We start from the raw sequence: 11,919 nt of genomic DNA on the forward strand, positions 1-11,919 counted from the left end.
CCTGGCTGTCCTGGAACTCACTCTGTAGACCAGGCTGGCCTCAAACCCAAAGATCCGCCTGCCTCTGTCCCCCAAATGCTGGGATTAAAGGTGTGTGCCACCACTGCCCTGCAACTTTTTTAAAAAAGATTTATTTATTTCATGTATGTGGGTATACTGTCGCTGTCTTCAGGCACACCAGAAGGTGGCATCAGATGTCCATTACAGATGGTTGTGAGCCACCATGTGTGGTTCCTGGGAATTGAACTCAGGACCTCTGAAAAAGAGTGGGGAGTGGGGCTGGGTGTTTGAGGATTGTGAATTTGAGGTGAACCTGGGCTACAAATGGAGAGACCATGTTTCAAAGAGGCAGGCAGATTTCTGGGTTTGAGGCCAGCCTGGTCTAGAGAAGCCCTGTCTCCAAAAAACCAAAACCAAAACCAAAACCAAAACCAAAAACCAAAAACAAAACCAAAAAAAAACAAAAACAAAAACAAAAACAAAAAACAAACAAAAAACAAGAGAGAAAGAGAGAGATGAGAGAAGAAAAAGGGGCAGGAAGTCCCAGCCTGCAGCAGCAAGCCCAGCACTTGGGAGGTAAAAACAGGAGAATCACGAATCCCAAGATCATCCTCAGCTACATTGTAAGTTTTAAGCTAGCCTCGACTATTCGAAACTTTGTATCAAAGAAAAAAACTTAAAAAACAAAAAACAAAACAAAACAAAACACCAAAAAGCAAGCGACCGAATTAAGTGAATGCAGATGCAGGACATGAAGCTGCTGGGAAGTAGAATTAGATATGACTGGAGTGCAGTACACTGTCAGTGGGTTAGTGCTAAAAAGGAAGATGGTGAGTTATTTGAAGTTCTGGTCAGCCATACACTTGGCTACAGCGTTAGAAGGCAAGATTTTAAAAAATTGTGTGTGCACGTGCATGCTCGTGTGTGTGTGTGTGTGTGTGTGTGTGCAGTGTCTGCGGATGCCAAAGGTGCTCCCCGTGACCTCTGCCTGAGGTGAAATCACAGTTGGTGGCAGACTGCCTGATGTGGGTGCTGGGAACTGAAACTCTGGTCTTCGTCCTGGACCAGCTGAAAGGCTGTGATGAGGAGTGCCCCTGGGATTACAGGCACGAGCCACCAGGCTCAGCAGCCGCTTAAGAGTTTTAACCGTGGGAGTCAACAAGGCCAAATCTACTTTCAGAAAAAAAACTCCTAGTGATCAGTGTGGAGGAGGGATAAAAGGAGAAGAGGCAGGAGGACACCCATCCTGAACATGTGGAACCACACTAAGGTCACCCTCCTAGGACACATAGCTTTGACCACGCCTGTGAACTGAGCCTATCAATATACTTGATAACACCTACAGAATTATCGGTGGTGTCCCAGGCTGGGCACACACAGACAGACAACTATGTGCTGACCTACAGTTCGAGAGATAACTGAAGGCAGGCGAGCCAAGGACACACATTCACCCCAAGACATGGTGGAGAGATCCAGGACCTTGGTACACTCTGATGGACACAGGAATTTACACACATGCAGTGTGACTGTCAAGGACCCTACCCTGCCCCCCTCTGTCTTCTCCAGGTCCCTCACCACCTCTGGCAGGAACAAAGCTGACCTTTGCCCTGTGGCCTCTGGCCTCTCCTCCCACACCCCCTGCCCCAGAGGGAGGAGCTGTTTGAAGTCTGGGCTGCAGCTGGGGTTTCCTGTTGCCTGGAGGAATGTGGGAGGACTTGCGCAGGGGAGGGGAGAGGGGCTGGGCTCAGAAGGAGGGCTAAAGTGGGGGGCCTGGGTCCGTAGTTTTCACTGTGAGAGGGGCTTCCTGCTTCTCTGATCTCCTGGGCCCCAGATCTAGATATTACATTCAAAGGAGGAATGGAGCAGGGATGGAATGGCTCTGGTCCAGTGAGCATCTTGTTCTTGGATCTGCAGCTCAGTGGCTCAGGAAAGTTCAGGAAGGCTTGTTAAGTCTCAGTTTCTTCTTTGTATGGAGGAAACTGAATTACTCTCTAGCGATTCAGATCTCCATTCTGGAAGCCTCAGGACCTCTGTACTCAGAGAGGGGCCACCCATCACTTCTCCCCTTTCTATGAATCCCAGGGACTTGTCAGTCACTGCCATTCTTATTATGACTTGAGGACCTCTCCTCTACCTTGCCAGTTTTCAATTTATTTATTATTTATTTTTTAATTCTAGAGCGAGTCTCTCATGTAGCCCGGGCTGGCCTTGTGTACCTACAGAGCTGAAGATGATCTTGGATTTCTTACCCTCCTGCTTTCATTTCCCCTATGCTGGGGTTATAAGCACATACCACTCAGTAACCTGAGTCTATTTTACTCATGGAAACCTGACCCTCTGACAAATTAACACACAACAAATAAAGACAAGACCAGGTGTGCCTGGGTCCCAGTTTACTCGGCCTCTAAGACTTTAGGTCCCCACAGTTTTATCTCTACTTTTAGCAATATTTCCTGGGTCTGAATACACCAGGTTTTGCCTCCAGTGAAACAAACGTGGTTGGAGGAAGCTGACCCTAAAAAGAAGACTCTCCTTAGCTCTTCTTCAGCTTAAGTCCCCGGAGCAGATATGGAGATTGGACACTAGGTGGCAGCAGCATCCCGCATAATATTTCTTGCGTGTTTTTTTTTTTTTTTTTTTTTGGGGGGGGGAACCCTTCCCCAACATACTTTGGAAAGGCTCCATAAGAAAAACCTGTCCCTAAATTCTAGGAAGACTCTGCTGTGTTTCGTTTCCAGGAATCTGCAACACTTCGGGGTTACCCACTACTTCTGCGTAGGGGACACCTGAAGCAGCCAGGAGAACCTGGAGCATACTTGGAAAATTCCATCTAACTTCTGTTCATGCCTTTCACCACCTAACTAGCCACCCTCCCACACCCTCCCTTTTATACTTTTCCTGAATATCGATTAGTCTCATCTTTCCTGGGGCTCTCTACCTCCTGAATGGCCTCATCCAGCCTCTCTCTAAATTTAATTCAAGCAGTAAAGGGTCTTCCTATGCTGTGGTAAGGGTGAGTGAGGAATTCAAGACTGGCAGACCTGGGAGTCTCGCACGCCCTTTGGCGCTAAAGTCTGCCCTGTGGGCGGCAGTTATGGCAAGACACCAAAAATTCTGTTTGGGATAAGCTCAGAGTTGAGATTTGAAGCTACCTTCTGCTTTTATTAATACCCGACCTTATCATAATCAGTTCTTGGGGATGCTTTGTTTGCAAGAGAAGTGGCCCCAGATAGAGGCCTCTCCAGCTGGCCGGCCACATGCGCCACGATGCCACATCAGTGTGTGTGCTTTTTAGAGCTTCTCCTGTTACCTGCAACTATTCTATAGGTAGGGACTGGGAGGGATGGGGATGGTGGTGCGGGTGTGTTGTTAGCATGACGTCACCATCTACTTTTGATGTATGTTGACTAGCCATAACCCTGCAAGACCAAAGAAGGCATCAGGAGCAGGTGAATTAGGGAGTAAAGGCATTGCTAAGAGAAGCTGAGGACATGGGACAAGATGGACTAAGTCAGCAGACACTGGCCAAAGGAATGTCAGACACAGCCCAGCCGCGAAGTGAAGTTGGATCAGCTCAGAACCAGTCAGCAGCCAAGGAGCAGGGCAGTGACCTTGTCTACCTCAGTGCCAAGGGAGGACACATAGACACAGGGAGGAAAGGTCAGCAGTGAGGGGCACGCGGGGGAGGGGGGGCGAGATAAGGGATCACCACTCAGTTAAGTAAGTGAGCTTTGAAATTATCCAGATGCTGGATCCACCACTTTCTAATCGGGACACCTGGGCCTCAGAACTCTTCTATCTAAAATAGAAATAAGGTCCCGTAGGGTTGTTGCTGCAAGGCTCAAGGGCCCCGTGGTGCCCGGGTGCTCAGTAAATGGCAGCCGCGGCGATTCTCCTTTCAGAGCTGTCCAGCCACCTCCCTGGGGTAACAAAGCCTTCCTCAGAGGCGCACATTCCCATCTGTGGGATAGGCAAGGCAGGGGGCCCAGAGCCAGGGGCTGGAGAACAGATGTGACCTGAAGAGGAGGTAGGTGAAAGTGCTGCGCCCAGCCCCCACGCCGCAGCAGGAGCTGGAGAACTGCTGAATTCCGCTCACAAACAGTTGTTCAAATTCTGGAGAAGGCATGCTATCTGTAAATTGTCCTGGATTTTTGCACCCTCGCCGCCCATGGACAATAAAAAGTAGGCGCTGGAAGAACTTAATCCAGGGTTGAGTTTGAGGCGAAGAGCCACTAAATGCGAAGGCGACTGTGGCGTCTCCAGAGCGGCTTTCTTGCCAGAAGCCTCTTCCGAAAGGAAAAACGTCCCCGAATTGAGAGTGTCGGTCTTCTCGTCTCTCCACGGGCCCTCTCAACGTGTTTGGGACACCCCAGAAAGTCGCAGCCCTTTTTGGCTCATCCTCTGATGCCCGATGCCACTCATTTCATTCTCAGACCCCGCCCCTGCGCTACCACTCGCAACCTTGGCGCAGCCAGAGCCCGGAGTAGGGGCCTCGGAACGCCGGGAATGTTCCTAACCCTTGAGGAGGATCAGCAGTCCTAGATAAAACGGGACTCATCCGGGCCAGGGATACTCCGGCACAGCGTCCGCTCCGGGCCGCGCCGTCGGAGCAGCCGGAGCGGCCCCGCCCGCACCGCGCGCGGAGCGGCCGAACGGGAACTACAAGTCCCGGCGTGCTCCGCGCGCGCTCCCCCCTGGGGTTCCGGATGGTGAGCAGCGAAGGTAAGGCGAGCTCGCAGAGGCAGCGGCGGCGGCGGCGGAGACGGAGAGAGGCAGGCAGGCAGGCAGGCAGGGCGAGGGCGAGAGACGGAGGGAGGGAGCGAGCGAGGCAGACCAGACAGACAGACAGGCGGGCGGGCGGGCAGAGCGAGCCACCCGCCAGGCTGCGCTCAGCCCCGCTCGCAGCGGAGAGAGCAGAAGGCAGGAGGAGGGAGGGGAGGAGGGAGGAGGGAGGGAGAGAGGGAATCCAGCTACCACCACCCAAAGCCAGCGTCTGCTTTCTGTCCTCATTTCCTTTTCCCACCCAGCTCGGAGAGCAGAGAAAGGCAGAGAGAGCGAGAAATAGAGACAGGCAGACAAACAGACAGACAGACAGAGCGGGAGGGAGGAGGGCGGCGGAGGAGGAGCAGGAGGACTACGCGGGGCGCCTTCCCTCCCAGGTTTGCAATTGGGGGGTTGGGGCGGGGGTGTCCAGGGCTGTGAGAGTGTGTGAGCGGCTGGGGAAGCGAGTGGGGCGCAGATAGCGAAGGAGTGATCGTGGTGGGGGGACGCCGCGGGAGCGGGGGGCCGTGTCCAGCGGAGTTAGCGGCGGAGAATGTGAGCCGAGGCGCGAGCCATGCTGTCAGCGACGGCAGGCGGCTCAGGGCTCCTCTACGACTCCTCTTCCCAGCAGCCGGGCGCCCGTGTCGCTGCCGCCGGCGGAAGATAGACGCCCCCCGAAACCCCTCTCCTGGCTCGGACCCACGGAGCCGGCAGCCCAGCACTCCGGTAAGTAGCGCCTCCTGCCCAGCTCTAGACGCCGCTGGGGACCGACCGGCCAGGCTCTTTTGTGCAGCGCACTGTGGGGGGGCCCAGCGCCCCCAGTCCGGTCCGCCGGACCCCGTGGCTGCGGTGCCCGCGGTGCGATCGGTCTTTGTTTCCACCGGGGCCCGCGGCTCGGCTGGGCTCGGCTCGAAGCCTGGCAGGCAGCGCCGGGAAGGGGGAGGGGGAGGTGGACGGGGAGGGGGGGCGGGGAGGGGGGGTTCTCGGGTTTCCTGGCCGCCCCGCGGCTCCCCCGGCTCGGGGGCGAGGTGCGCGCCCAGCGCTGCCGCGCACCCCCTCCTCCTCCCCCCTCCCTCCGCCTTTGGATTTAAAACTGCAATTTGCTCTCCAGCTTGCTGAGAATGTGGGGGGGGGGATGTAGGGGGACCGTGGGAGCGGAGAACAAGGCTGGATTTTAGGATAGGCGCTGGGGAAAAGGGGAGACTGCGGAGGGAGGAACCCCTCCCCTCCAGCCCCCAAATCCCAAGGTTCCGTTGGCGCTCTGGGAGTTGAGGGGCGGGGACCTAATGACCCGGAGGGGGTGTGGGGCGGAGGAGGGATTTGGGGGCGGCCTGGCCAGAGGGGTTGGGCCGTGTGCCCGGTTACCTGGCGAACAAAGTCGGCTCACTTTTGCATAAATAAATAAATAATCGTGTATCAATACGTTTCCTCTAGGGCTCTGATTGAATCAGCCCCCTCTTCCCCAGGGGGTGGGGTGCTGAGTGACAGCTGTCAGCCCCCTAGGTCGGGAGCTGGGGTGAGCTGCTGAATCTCTGCTTTCTGTCTGAGGGCGCCTTCCCCAGCTTGGGTCTGGGTCCCTGGGCAGAGCCAAAGGGGCAGGGGGCTGGTTCTGAGACTAGGAAATAACCTTGTTTCCTGTTCTACAGGAAAAGGGACAGCAACCCAGAGTTTGGGGGCTGGGGACAAGGACTGATGGGAGCTGGGGGGAGGGTTCCCCAGCAGCCTGACCCCCCAGCCTCCTGCCAGGCAAAGGGGCCAGCTGAGGGAGGAAGGATGTGGGCCTTGCTGGCCGGAGGCGGGAGCTGGGGCTGTCCCTGAGGCGGGCAGCGGGCACAGATCGCACAGTGCAGGAGGAGGGAGAGAAGCGGGGGCGGGAATTCTCTACCGCAGACCCTAGGGGCCAGGGCCAGATGTGGAGGGGTGGGGAGTCTCCCCTCCCTCCCAGCTTGGGGGCCCTGGGGCTGGGCTGGGAGGGGCTGAGCCTGGTGCCCTCGGTTCTGCACCAGTGCTTGACTGGCAGGGCCAGCTGAATTTGGGCCCAGGCGTCACCCTGGGAGGCAGGGCTGGGCTGCACCAGCTTGGTCCCTGAGCACAAGGAGGGACCCTTGGGGGGCCTGTGCCTGTCTGGCTGGGCAGGCGTTTCCCGCTGGACCAGTTGGTGTCAGGCGGGACTTGGCCCCAGCTCCCTGGGCTGAGCTCAGGGTGTGAGGACAAGCTTTGCCTCCGGGTCAGGGTGGCCACATTCTGTCCGCTCTTGCTGTTGCCGCTGGCAGGGCAGGGGCATGAGCCCAGGCCTGGGCAGAGTCCTGCCAGGGGCATATGGGGTGTTTCTATTGTTGACTTGTTCCTGTTCGGTGTGGCCCGGTGTGTGTGGCTGTGTGCGCCAGGGCTGTAAGTGAAAGATTACCAGTCTGCTCACCCCCCCCCCCCCCCCCCCCCCCCTTTCCAGCACGGGAGGAGCAGGCAGGCTCGGCTGTGGTGTTCAGCTGTGGAGGGACCCTCGAGGTAGCACATGTATGCCACTTGTTAAATCGTCTTCCTCTGAGCAGATGCATATTTATTTTTATTGTAATGGAAAAATCAAACGGGATAGTAAGTTGAATTCATTTCCCCTGTGTTGATAGCTGGAGCAATCCCCTGAGACTGGTGAACTTCTGGCCCCAGAGCACCCACCCTTCAGAGGTGGCAGTGACTAGAGAGGGGATGAGCTTTGGGAGACCATGGGCATCGACCCAAACCTGTGACTCATCTCCCACTTGGTTTGGCATGGGAGCAGGTGCCCAGGTGGGGCAGATACTGCACCCCCCCCCAGGCATCTCCAGGCTATTTGACCATTCAGGCACCTCCCTGGCCAGTGCCTAAGTTGTGCCTATACCCCTAGGGACAGTCCCCTGGTGGGCCTTCTTCTCCGCCTGGGCTGCAGGCCCACGTGCTGATATTTATTTTCTGTACTAAAATCCATTTTTAATGCCGTTACTTTTGAAATAATATAGAGAGAAACAAATGTGATGTGTTTAAGTTGCCCTCTGTGAGTTTTTAATGTGATCTATGGCTGAGGTAGTGACGGAAGGAGCTGTTGGGCTTCGAGAAATCTGTTGTCCTAGAGAAAGACTCGGTTGTTTATTATGGCTGTTGGGCTGGGGGGGGTGTGGAACAAGGTCTCGGGGTCAGGAAGCCCCTGACGCCCCCAGGTAATGTGTGTAAACAGTTTAGTTTCTCAGTTTTAGTGTGTGAGGCTTCCAGGATTACTCTATATTGTTCCCCAGCCTAACTGATGGGGCCTTTGGTGATGGGGGGGGCAACCCCCCCCCAAGCCATGTGCTTAGCTGTTGGCAAAGAGAGGTTTCCTGCTTACTGAGTTAAGTAGAAGTATATGAAGGGAGGTTAGATCTGGATTCTGAAAGATGTTAAGGGGTGGGGGCTCCAGCTGATTGTAACTGGGGCAGACTGGTCCTGGCAGAAGATGGTTTGGTGGGTGCACTGGTAGAGCCAGCCCCCCTCAGAGGGATGTCAGCTTGAAGCATGCCTCTGTTCCTCATTGGACAGAGCTTCCCTTCAAGCAAACCTGGATTTGGTCATTTTCCTCCCTTGCTCTATACCACCCCCAGGGCTACTTGTGAGTCTGTGAGCGTGTGTGTGTGTGTGTGTGTGTGTGTGTGTGTGTGTGTGTGTGTGTGTCTGAGTGTGTGTCTGAGTGTGTGTCTGAGAACTCGTGAGCTGGGGGGGGGCGGGGGGTTTGAGAGGGAGTGGGGATCGTGAGTGAGCTCCGCATCTTCGGCCAGCCTTCCAAGACCAAGGGGTGCCATGCCTGTGTACCAGATGCCCTGGCCCTTCTGGTCTGGCTGGGTGAGGTCAAACAGATGCACTATTATGGGATGGAGCCAAGCTCCGTCTCTGGTGGCTGGGATCTCCTGGGACAGAGAGAAGGGGCAAAGCCGAGGTGTGGCAGAGCTGGCAACTGCTAGATGAAGCAAAGGTAACATTGTTGCTAATGCCAGCAAATGCTGCCCCCCACACCCGACCCCCACCAGAGAGCGGGATGGCAGGAGGAGACCCAGACACCACATGCTGCCGAAGAGGGGGAAAGATAGAGGCCAAAGCCATTGAAGAGAGTGAGAGAGAAACTAGGCAAGGAATGCCAGGGCCTTTCTCGGGGCTCAGTGGTGGACCCCTGAACCTCCGAGGTCCTAGGCTCATCTCACTGCCTCTCTCCGGCAGCCAGACTCTAGGAGGCACTGCAGGCCTCCCTGCCGCGATTGAGGGCTAGGATTGGGTATTGATTGGGTGAACTATAGAAAATGTAAATGTCTCTGAGAAATGGGGGGGGGGGGAGACAGGTGAGAAAGAGAAGAGGAAAGAGTCCCATAGCATGAGGGGGTGGGGGATCCCGCCGGCTTGACTAATGCCTCCAGCCTTAGAGCAGCCTTCCCTCTCTGTCCTTCTCAGGTGTCTGGGAGCCCGACAGGAGTTCTTGGGACCTGTGGGCGGGGCCTGGGCTAGGTGGGTTACTCCACAGGTTGGCAGGCGCCCTGTACTAGGAAACACCCATGTTATAAAAGTGGGGGACTTTAGCATCCCAAAGGTGTCGGTCATCATCCATTGAGATACCCCTCCCCAACCTCATGCTTGACAGAAGGAATGCAGATCTAGAGAGGAGGGGCCACTTGCCCAGAGTCACAGATACTGTGGCAAGGCTAGCCTGGGACTCAGGCTCTTGTATCCTACCTCTCTGTATCTGGGGAACTACTTCAGCTGTAGGGGGCCTCCTTGGCACAGAGCGGGGCTGGAGCCCATGGAGAAGAGAAGGCAGGCACCCTTGTGGCCAGAGCCCCCTCAGGGGAGGGGGAGGCACCGCTGCCAGGAGAGGGAGGGAGGGAGGGGAGAGAGGAGGGGAAACAGTGAGTCAGGCTTCCAAGAGCTGAGGATGTGAGAGCCAGAGAGCTTGGAGGGAGAGGGCAGGGAGGGCTGCTCTGAAGCGGGAGAGAGAAAGAGCCCAGCCAGGGGCAAGGAGAGAGCCATGAAGGGAGGCAGCCAGCCCCTGGCCCCAGCCCAGTGGCACGCCAGGGTGAAGCCAATCTGGACTTTGCCTGAGGTGGGTCAAGAAGGAACTGTGTTCTCTCCCTTCTGCAAGTCTTTCTCTGACGAGTCTCCTTGCTGATCTGACCCCAGGGTCTCAGGAGGATGATGGTATCCTCCCATGCCTTCCTCTTCGGCCTCATTTTCTCTGTCAGTTGTGGGACTTGAACTATGAACTGTTGGGGGGGGGGTGGAGAGAACACAGCAGCCTGGAAGGATGTTGGGAGGTGCGCCCTCAAGATGAAGGCTGAGTACTGGGGCAGTGGTGGAGCCCGCTGGGAATGAAAGGTAGGCAGCAGATGTCTGGGTGTGTGCCACTGCAGTAGGGACTCCTGAGTGGGCAGGGGCACTAAGAGACTGTGTATGTGTGTATGGAGGGGTAGATGCTGGTTTGGTAGGTGGGGGATACATTGCTTTGTGCTCCTCAGGATGGCCAGTGCCTAGCCTGGACCAGTGCCACACATGGCCCAAAACAGCTTCTGCTGTTTCTGGGGAAGACACTGGTTTGACCCTCCCACCCCATATCCCTGCAGGCAGACAGGAGGCAGAAGTGGCCTCATGGAGCTGACCGGAACTGCCAGGATAGCCCCTAGTGCCTGGAGCTAGGACCAGAGAAGGAGGAGGTCCCCTGAGACTGCCTGGAAAGGAGGAGGGGAAGAGCCCCTTCTGCCCAGCTGACAGGAAGCCCTGGCTCCCAGCCCCTCCTTCCCTTAAGGCCTAGTCTTTCCCTCTCCCAGGGTCCCCTGTGTCTCTCCCATTGGCTTGGGCTTAAGGAAGGTGGGCTTAGGGGAGGGTATGGGTGTGAGGGTGAAGTGAGACCCCTGCCTAACCATGTATGAACTCAGCTGCAGGTAGAGCCCTGCTATGACTTTTTTTTTTTTTTCTGTTCTGAGGTCCTTGGCCTGGAAGCCAAGGGGAAGGGCCGCTTCTGTAGCTGGCAGGCCTCAAACCCCCCATCAGGTCCAGATGCTACTGAAACTAGAAGCTGCAGGTCTGTCTCTCCCCCTCCCCACCTCCTGAGCCAGGAGAGGCATTTGCTGACCTGGAAGAGGGAGAGAGGGAGAGAGAGAGAGAGAGAGAGAGAGAGAGAGAGAGAGAGAGAGAGAGAGAGAGAGAGAGAGAGAGAATGGGCACCTTTAGAAGGACTAACGCAGACAGATGGGTGGTAGAACAGATGGACAGAGACACCCACACACAGACAGACTGAGAGAGACAGACAGATGAACTGGGACAGGGAGACACAGACAGACAGAGGTGCCGGCAGGGAGAGGCGTCAGGAAAACAGAAAGGCAGAGGAGAGACAGAGACAGGGTAAGCAAAGAGAAAGATGGGAAGAGTGGGGGGAGACTGAGAAACAGGAAGAGATAAAGAAAGGAGGAAACCCTGGGGTGGGAGAAAGAGGGAGAGAGAGAGAGAGAGAGAGAGAGAGAGAGAGAGAGAGAGAGAGAGAGAGAGAGAGAGAGAGAGAGAGAGAGAAGCTGAGACTGAGAGACTGACTGACTGGAGGCTACAAACCACAAACAGGAATTTGATGAGAACCTGGATGGTGTTTTCTGCCTGGTCCCTCCCCTAACCCCCAGGCCAGCCAAGTCTCCATTCCTTCCACCCCAGCTCAGTTTCCAGCTGCTAAAGGAGGTCAGGATGAGGAAACAAGCAAAGCCTTGGGCAGCCCCTTCCTCTCTGCTCTTCTGTTGGAAGGGGGATTTCGAGAGGGCTCTCCTGGCCCCCACTCGTACACAGAAATGTATGGCTCTCTTGTCTTAGGAAACACAAGACCTTCTTGCTCACTAACTTACCAGAGGATGTCTCTTTTGTGTAAATGTATCCCTGAGGTTCCCACTCATACATATAGACACATTTTGTGACTTGGTCCTGTCACCTTTACATCGATTCGGTTTCTTGCTGTGTAACATGCCATGTAACAGGTTACATGCCTGTGCCTCCTTAGCAATCCCGCTGGTGACATACAGGCCTCTTGTGAGGTCTCAGGATGTGCTGTCACAACCCAAACTCTGACACAGGGGTGGGGTGGGGGGAGTCATACCTGAGCACAGAGGGGCGGGCCCTGCTCTGACCAGCTGG

General features: G+C 55.8%; 1 protein-coding gene across 6 annotated transcripts in view; it reads left to right on the forward strand.

The window, feature by feature from the left end:
- Positions 1-4,658: 4,658 nt before the first annotated feature.
- The window catches only part of Ahdc1 (AT-hook DNA binding motif containing 1), a 66,945-nt gene continuing 59,684 nt past the window's right edge, over positions 4,659-11,919 (forward strand). For 3 of the 6 annotated variants that reach the window (XM_031378956.1, XM_031378955.1, XM_031378951.1), the window contains exons 1-2: positions 4,761-5,159; positions 5,393-5,487. The gene's annotated coding sequence lies outside the window, so the exon portion shown is untranslated. Of the gene's footprint in view, positions 4,723-4,760; positions 5,160-5,389; positions 5,488-11,919 lie in introns of those variants that run through there. The other 3 variants (XM_031378953.1, XM_031378954.1, XM_031378952.1) reach the window with 3 other exon arrangements.

This window comes from Mastomys coucha, unplaced genomic scaffold (assembly GCF_008632895.1).
Source record: "Mastomys coucha isolate ucsf_1 unplaced genomic scaffold, UCSF_Mcou_1 pScaffold18, whole genome shotgun sequence".
NCBI lineage: Eukaryota > Metazoa > Chordata > Mammalia > Rodentia > Muridae > Mastomys > Mastomys coucha.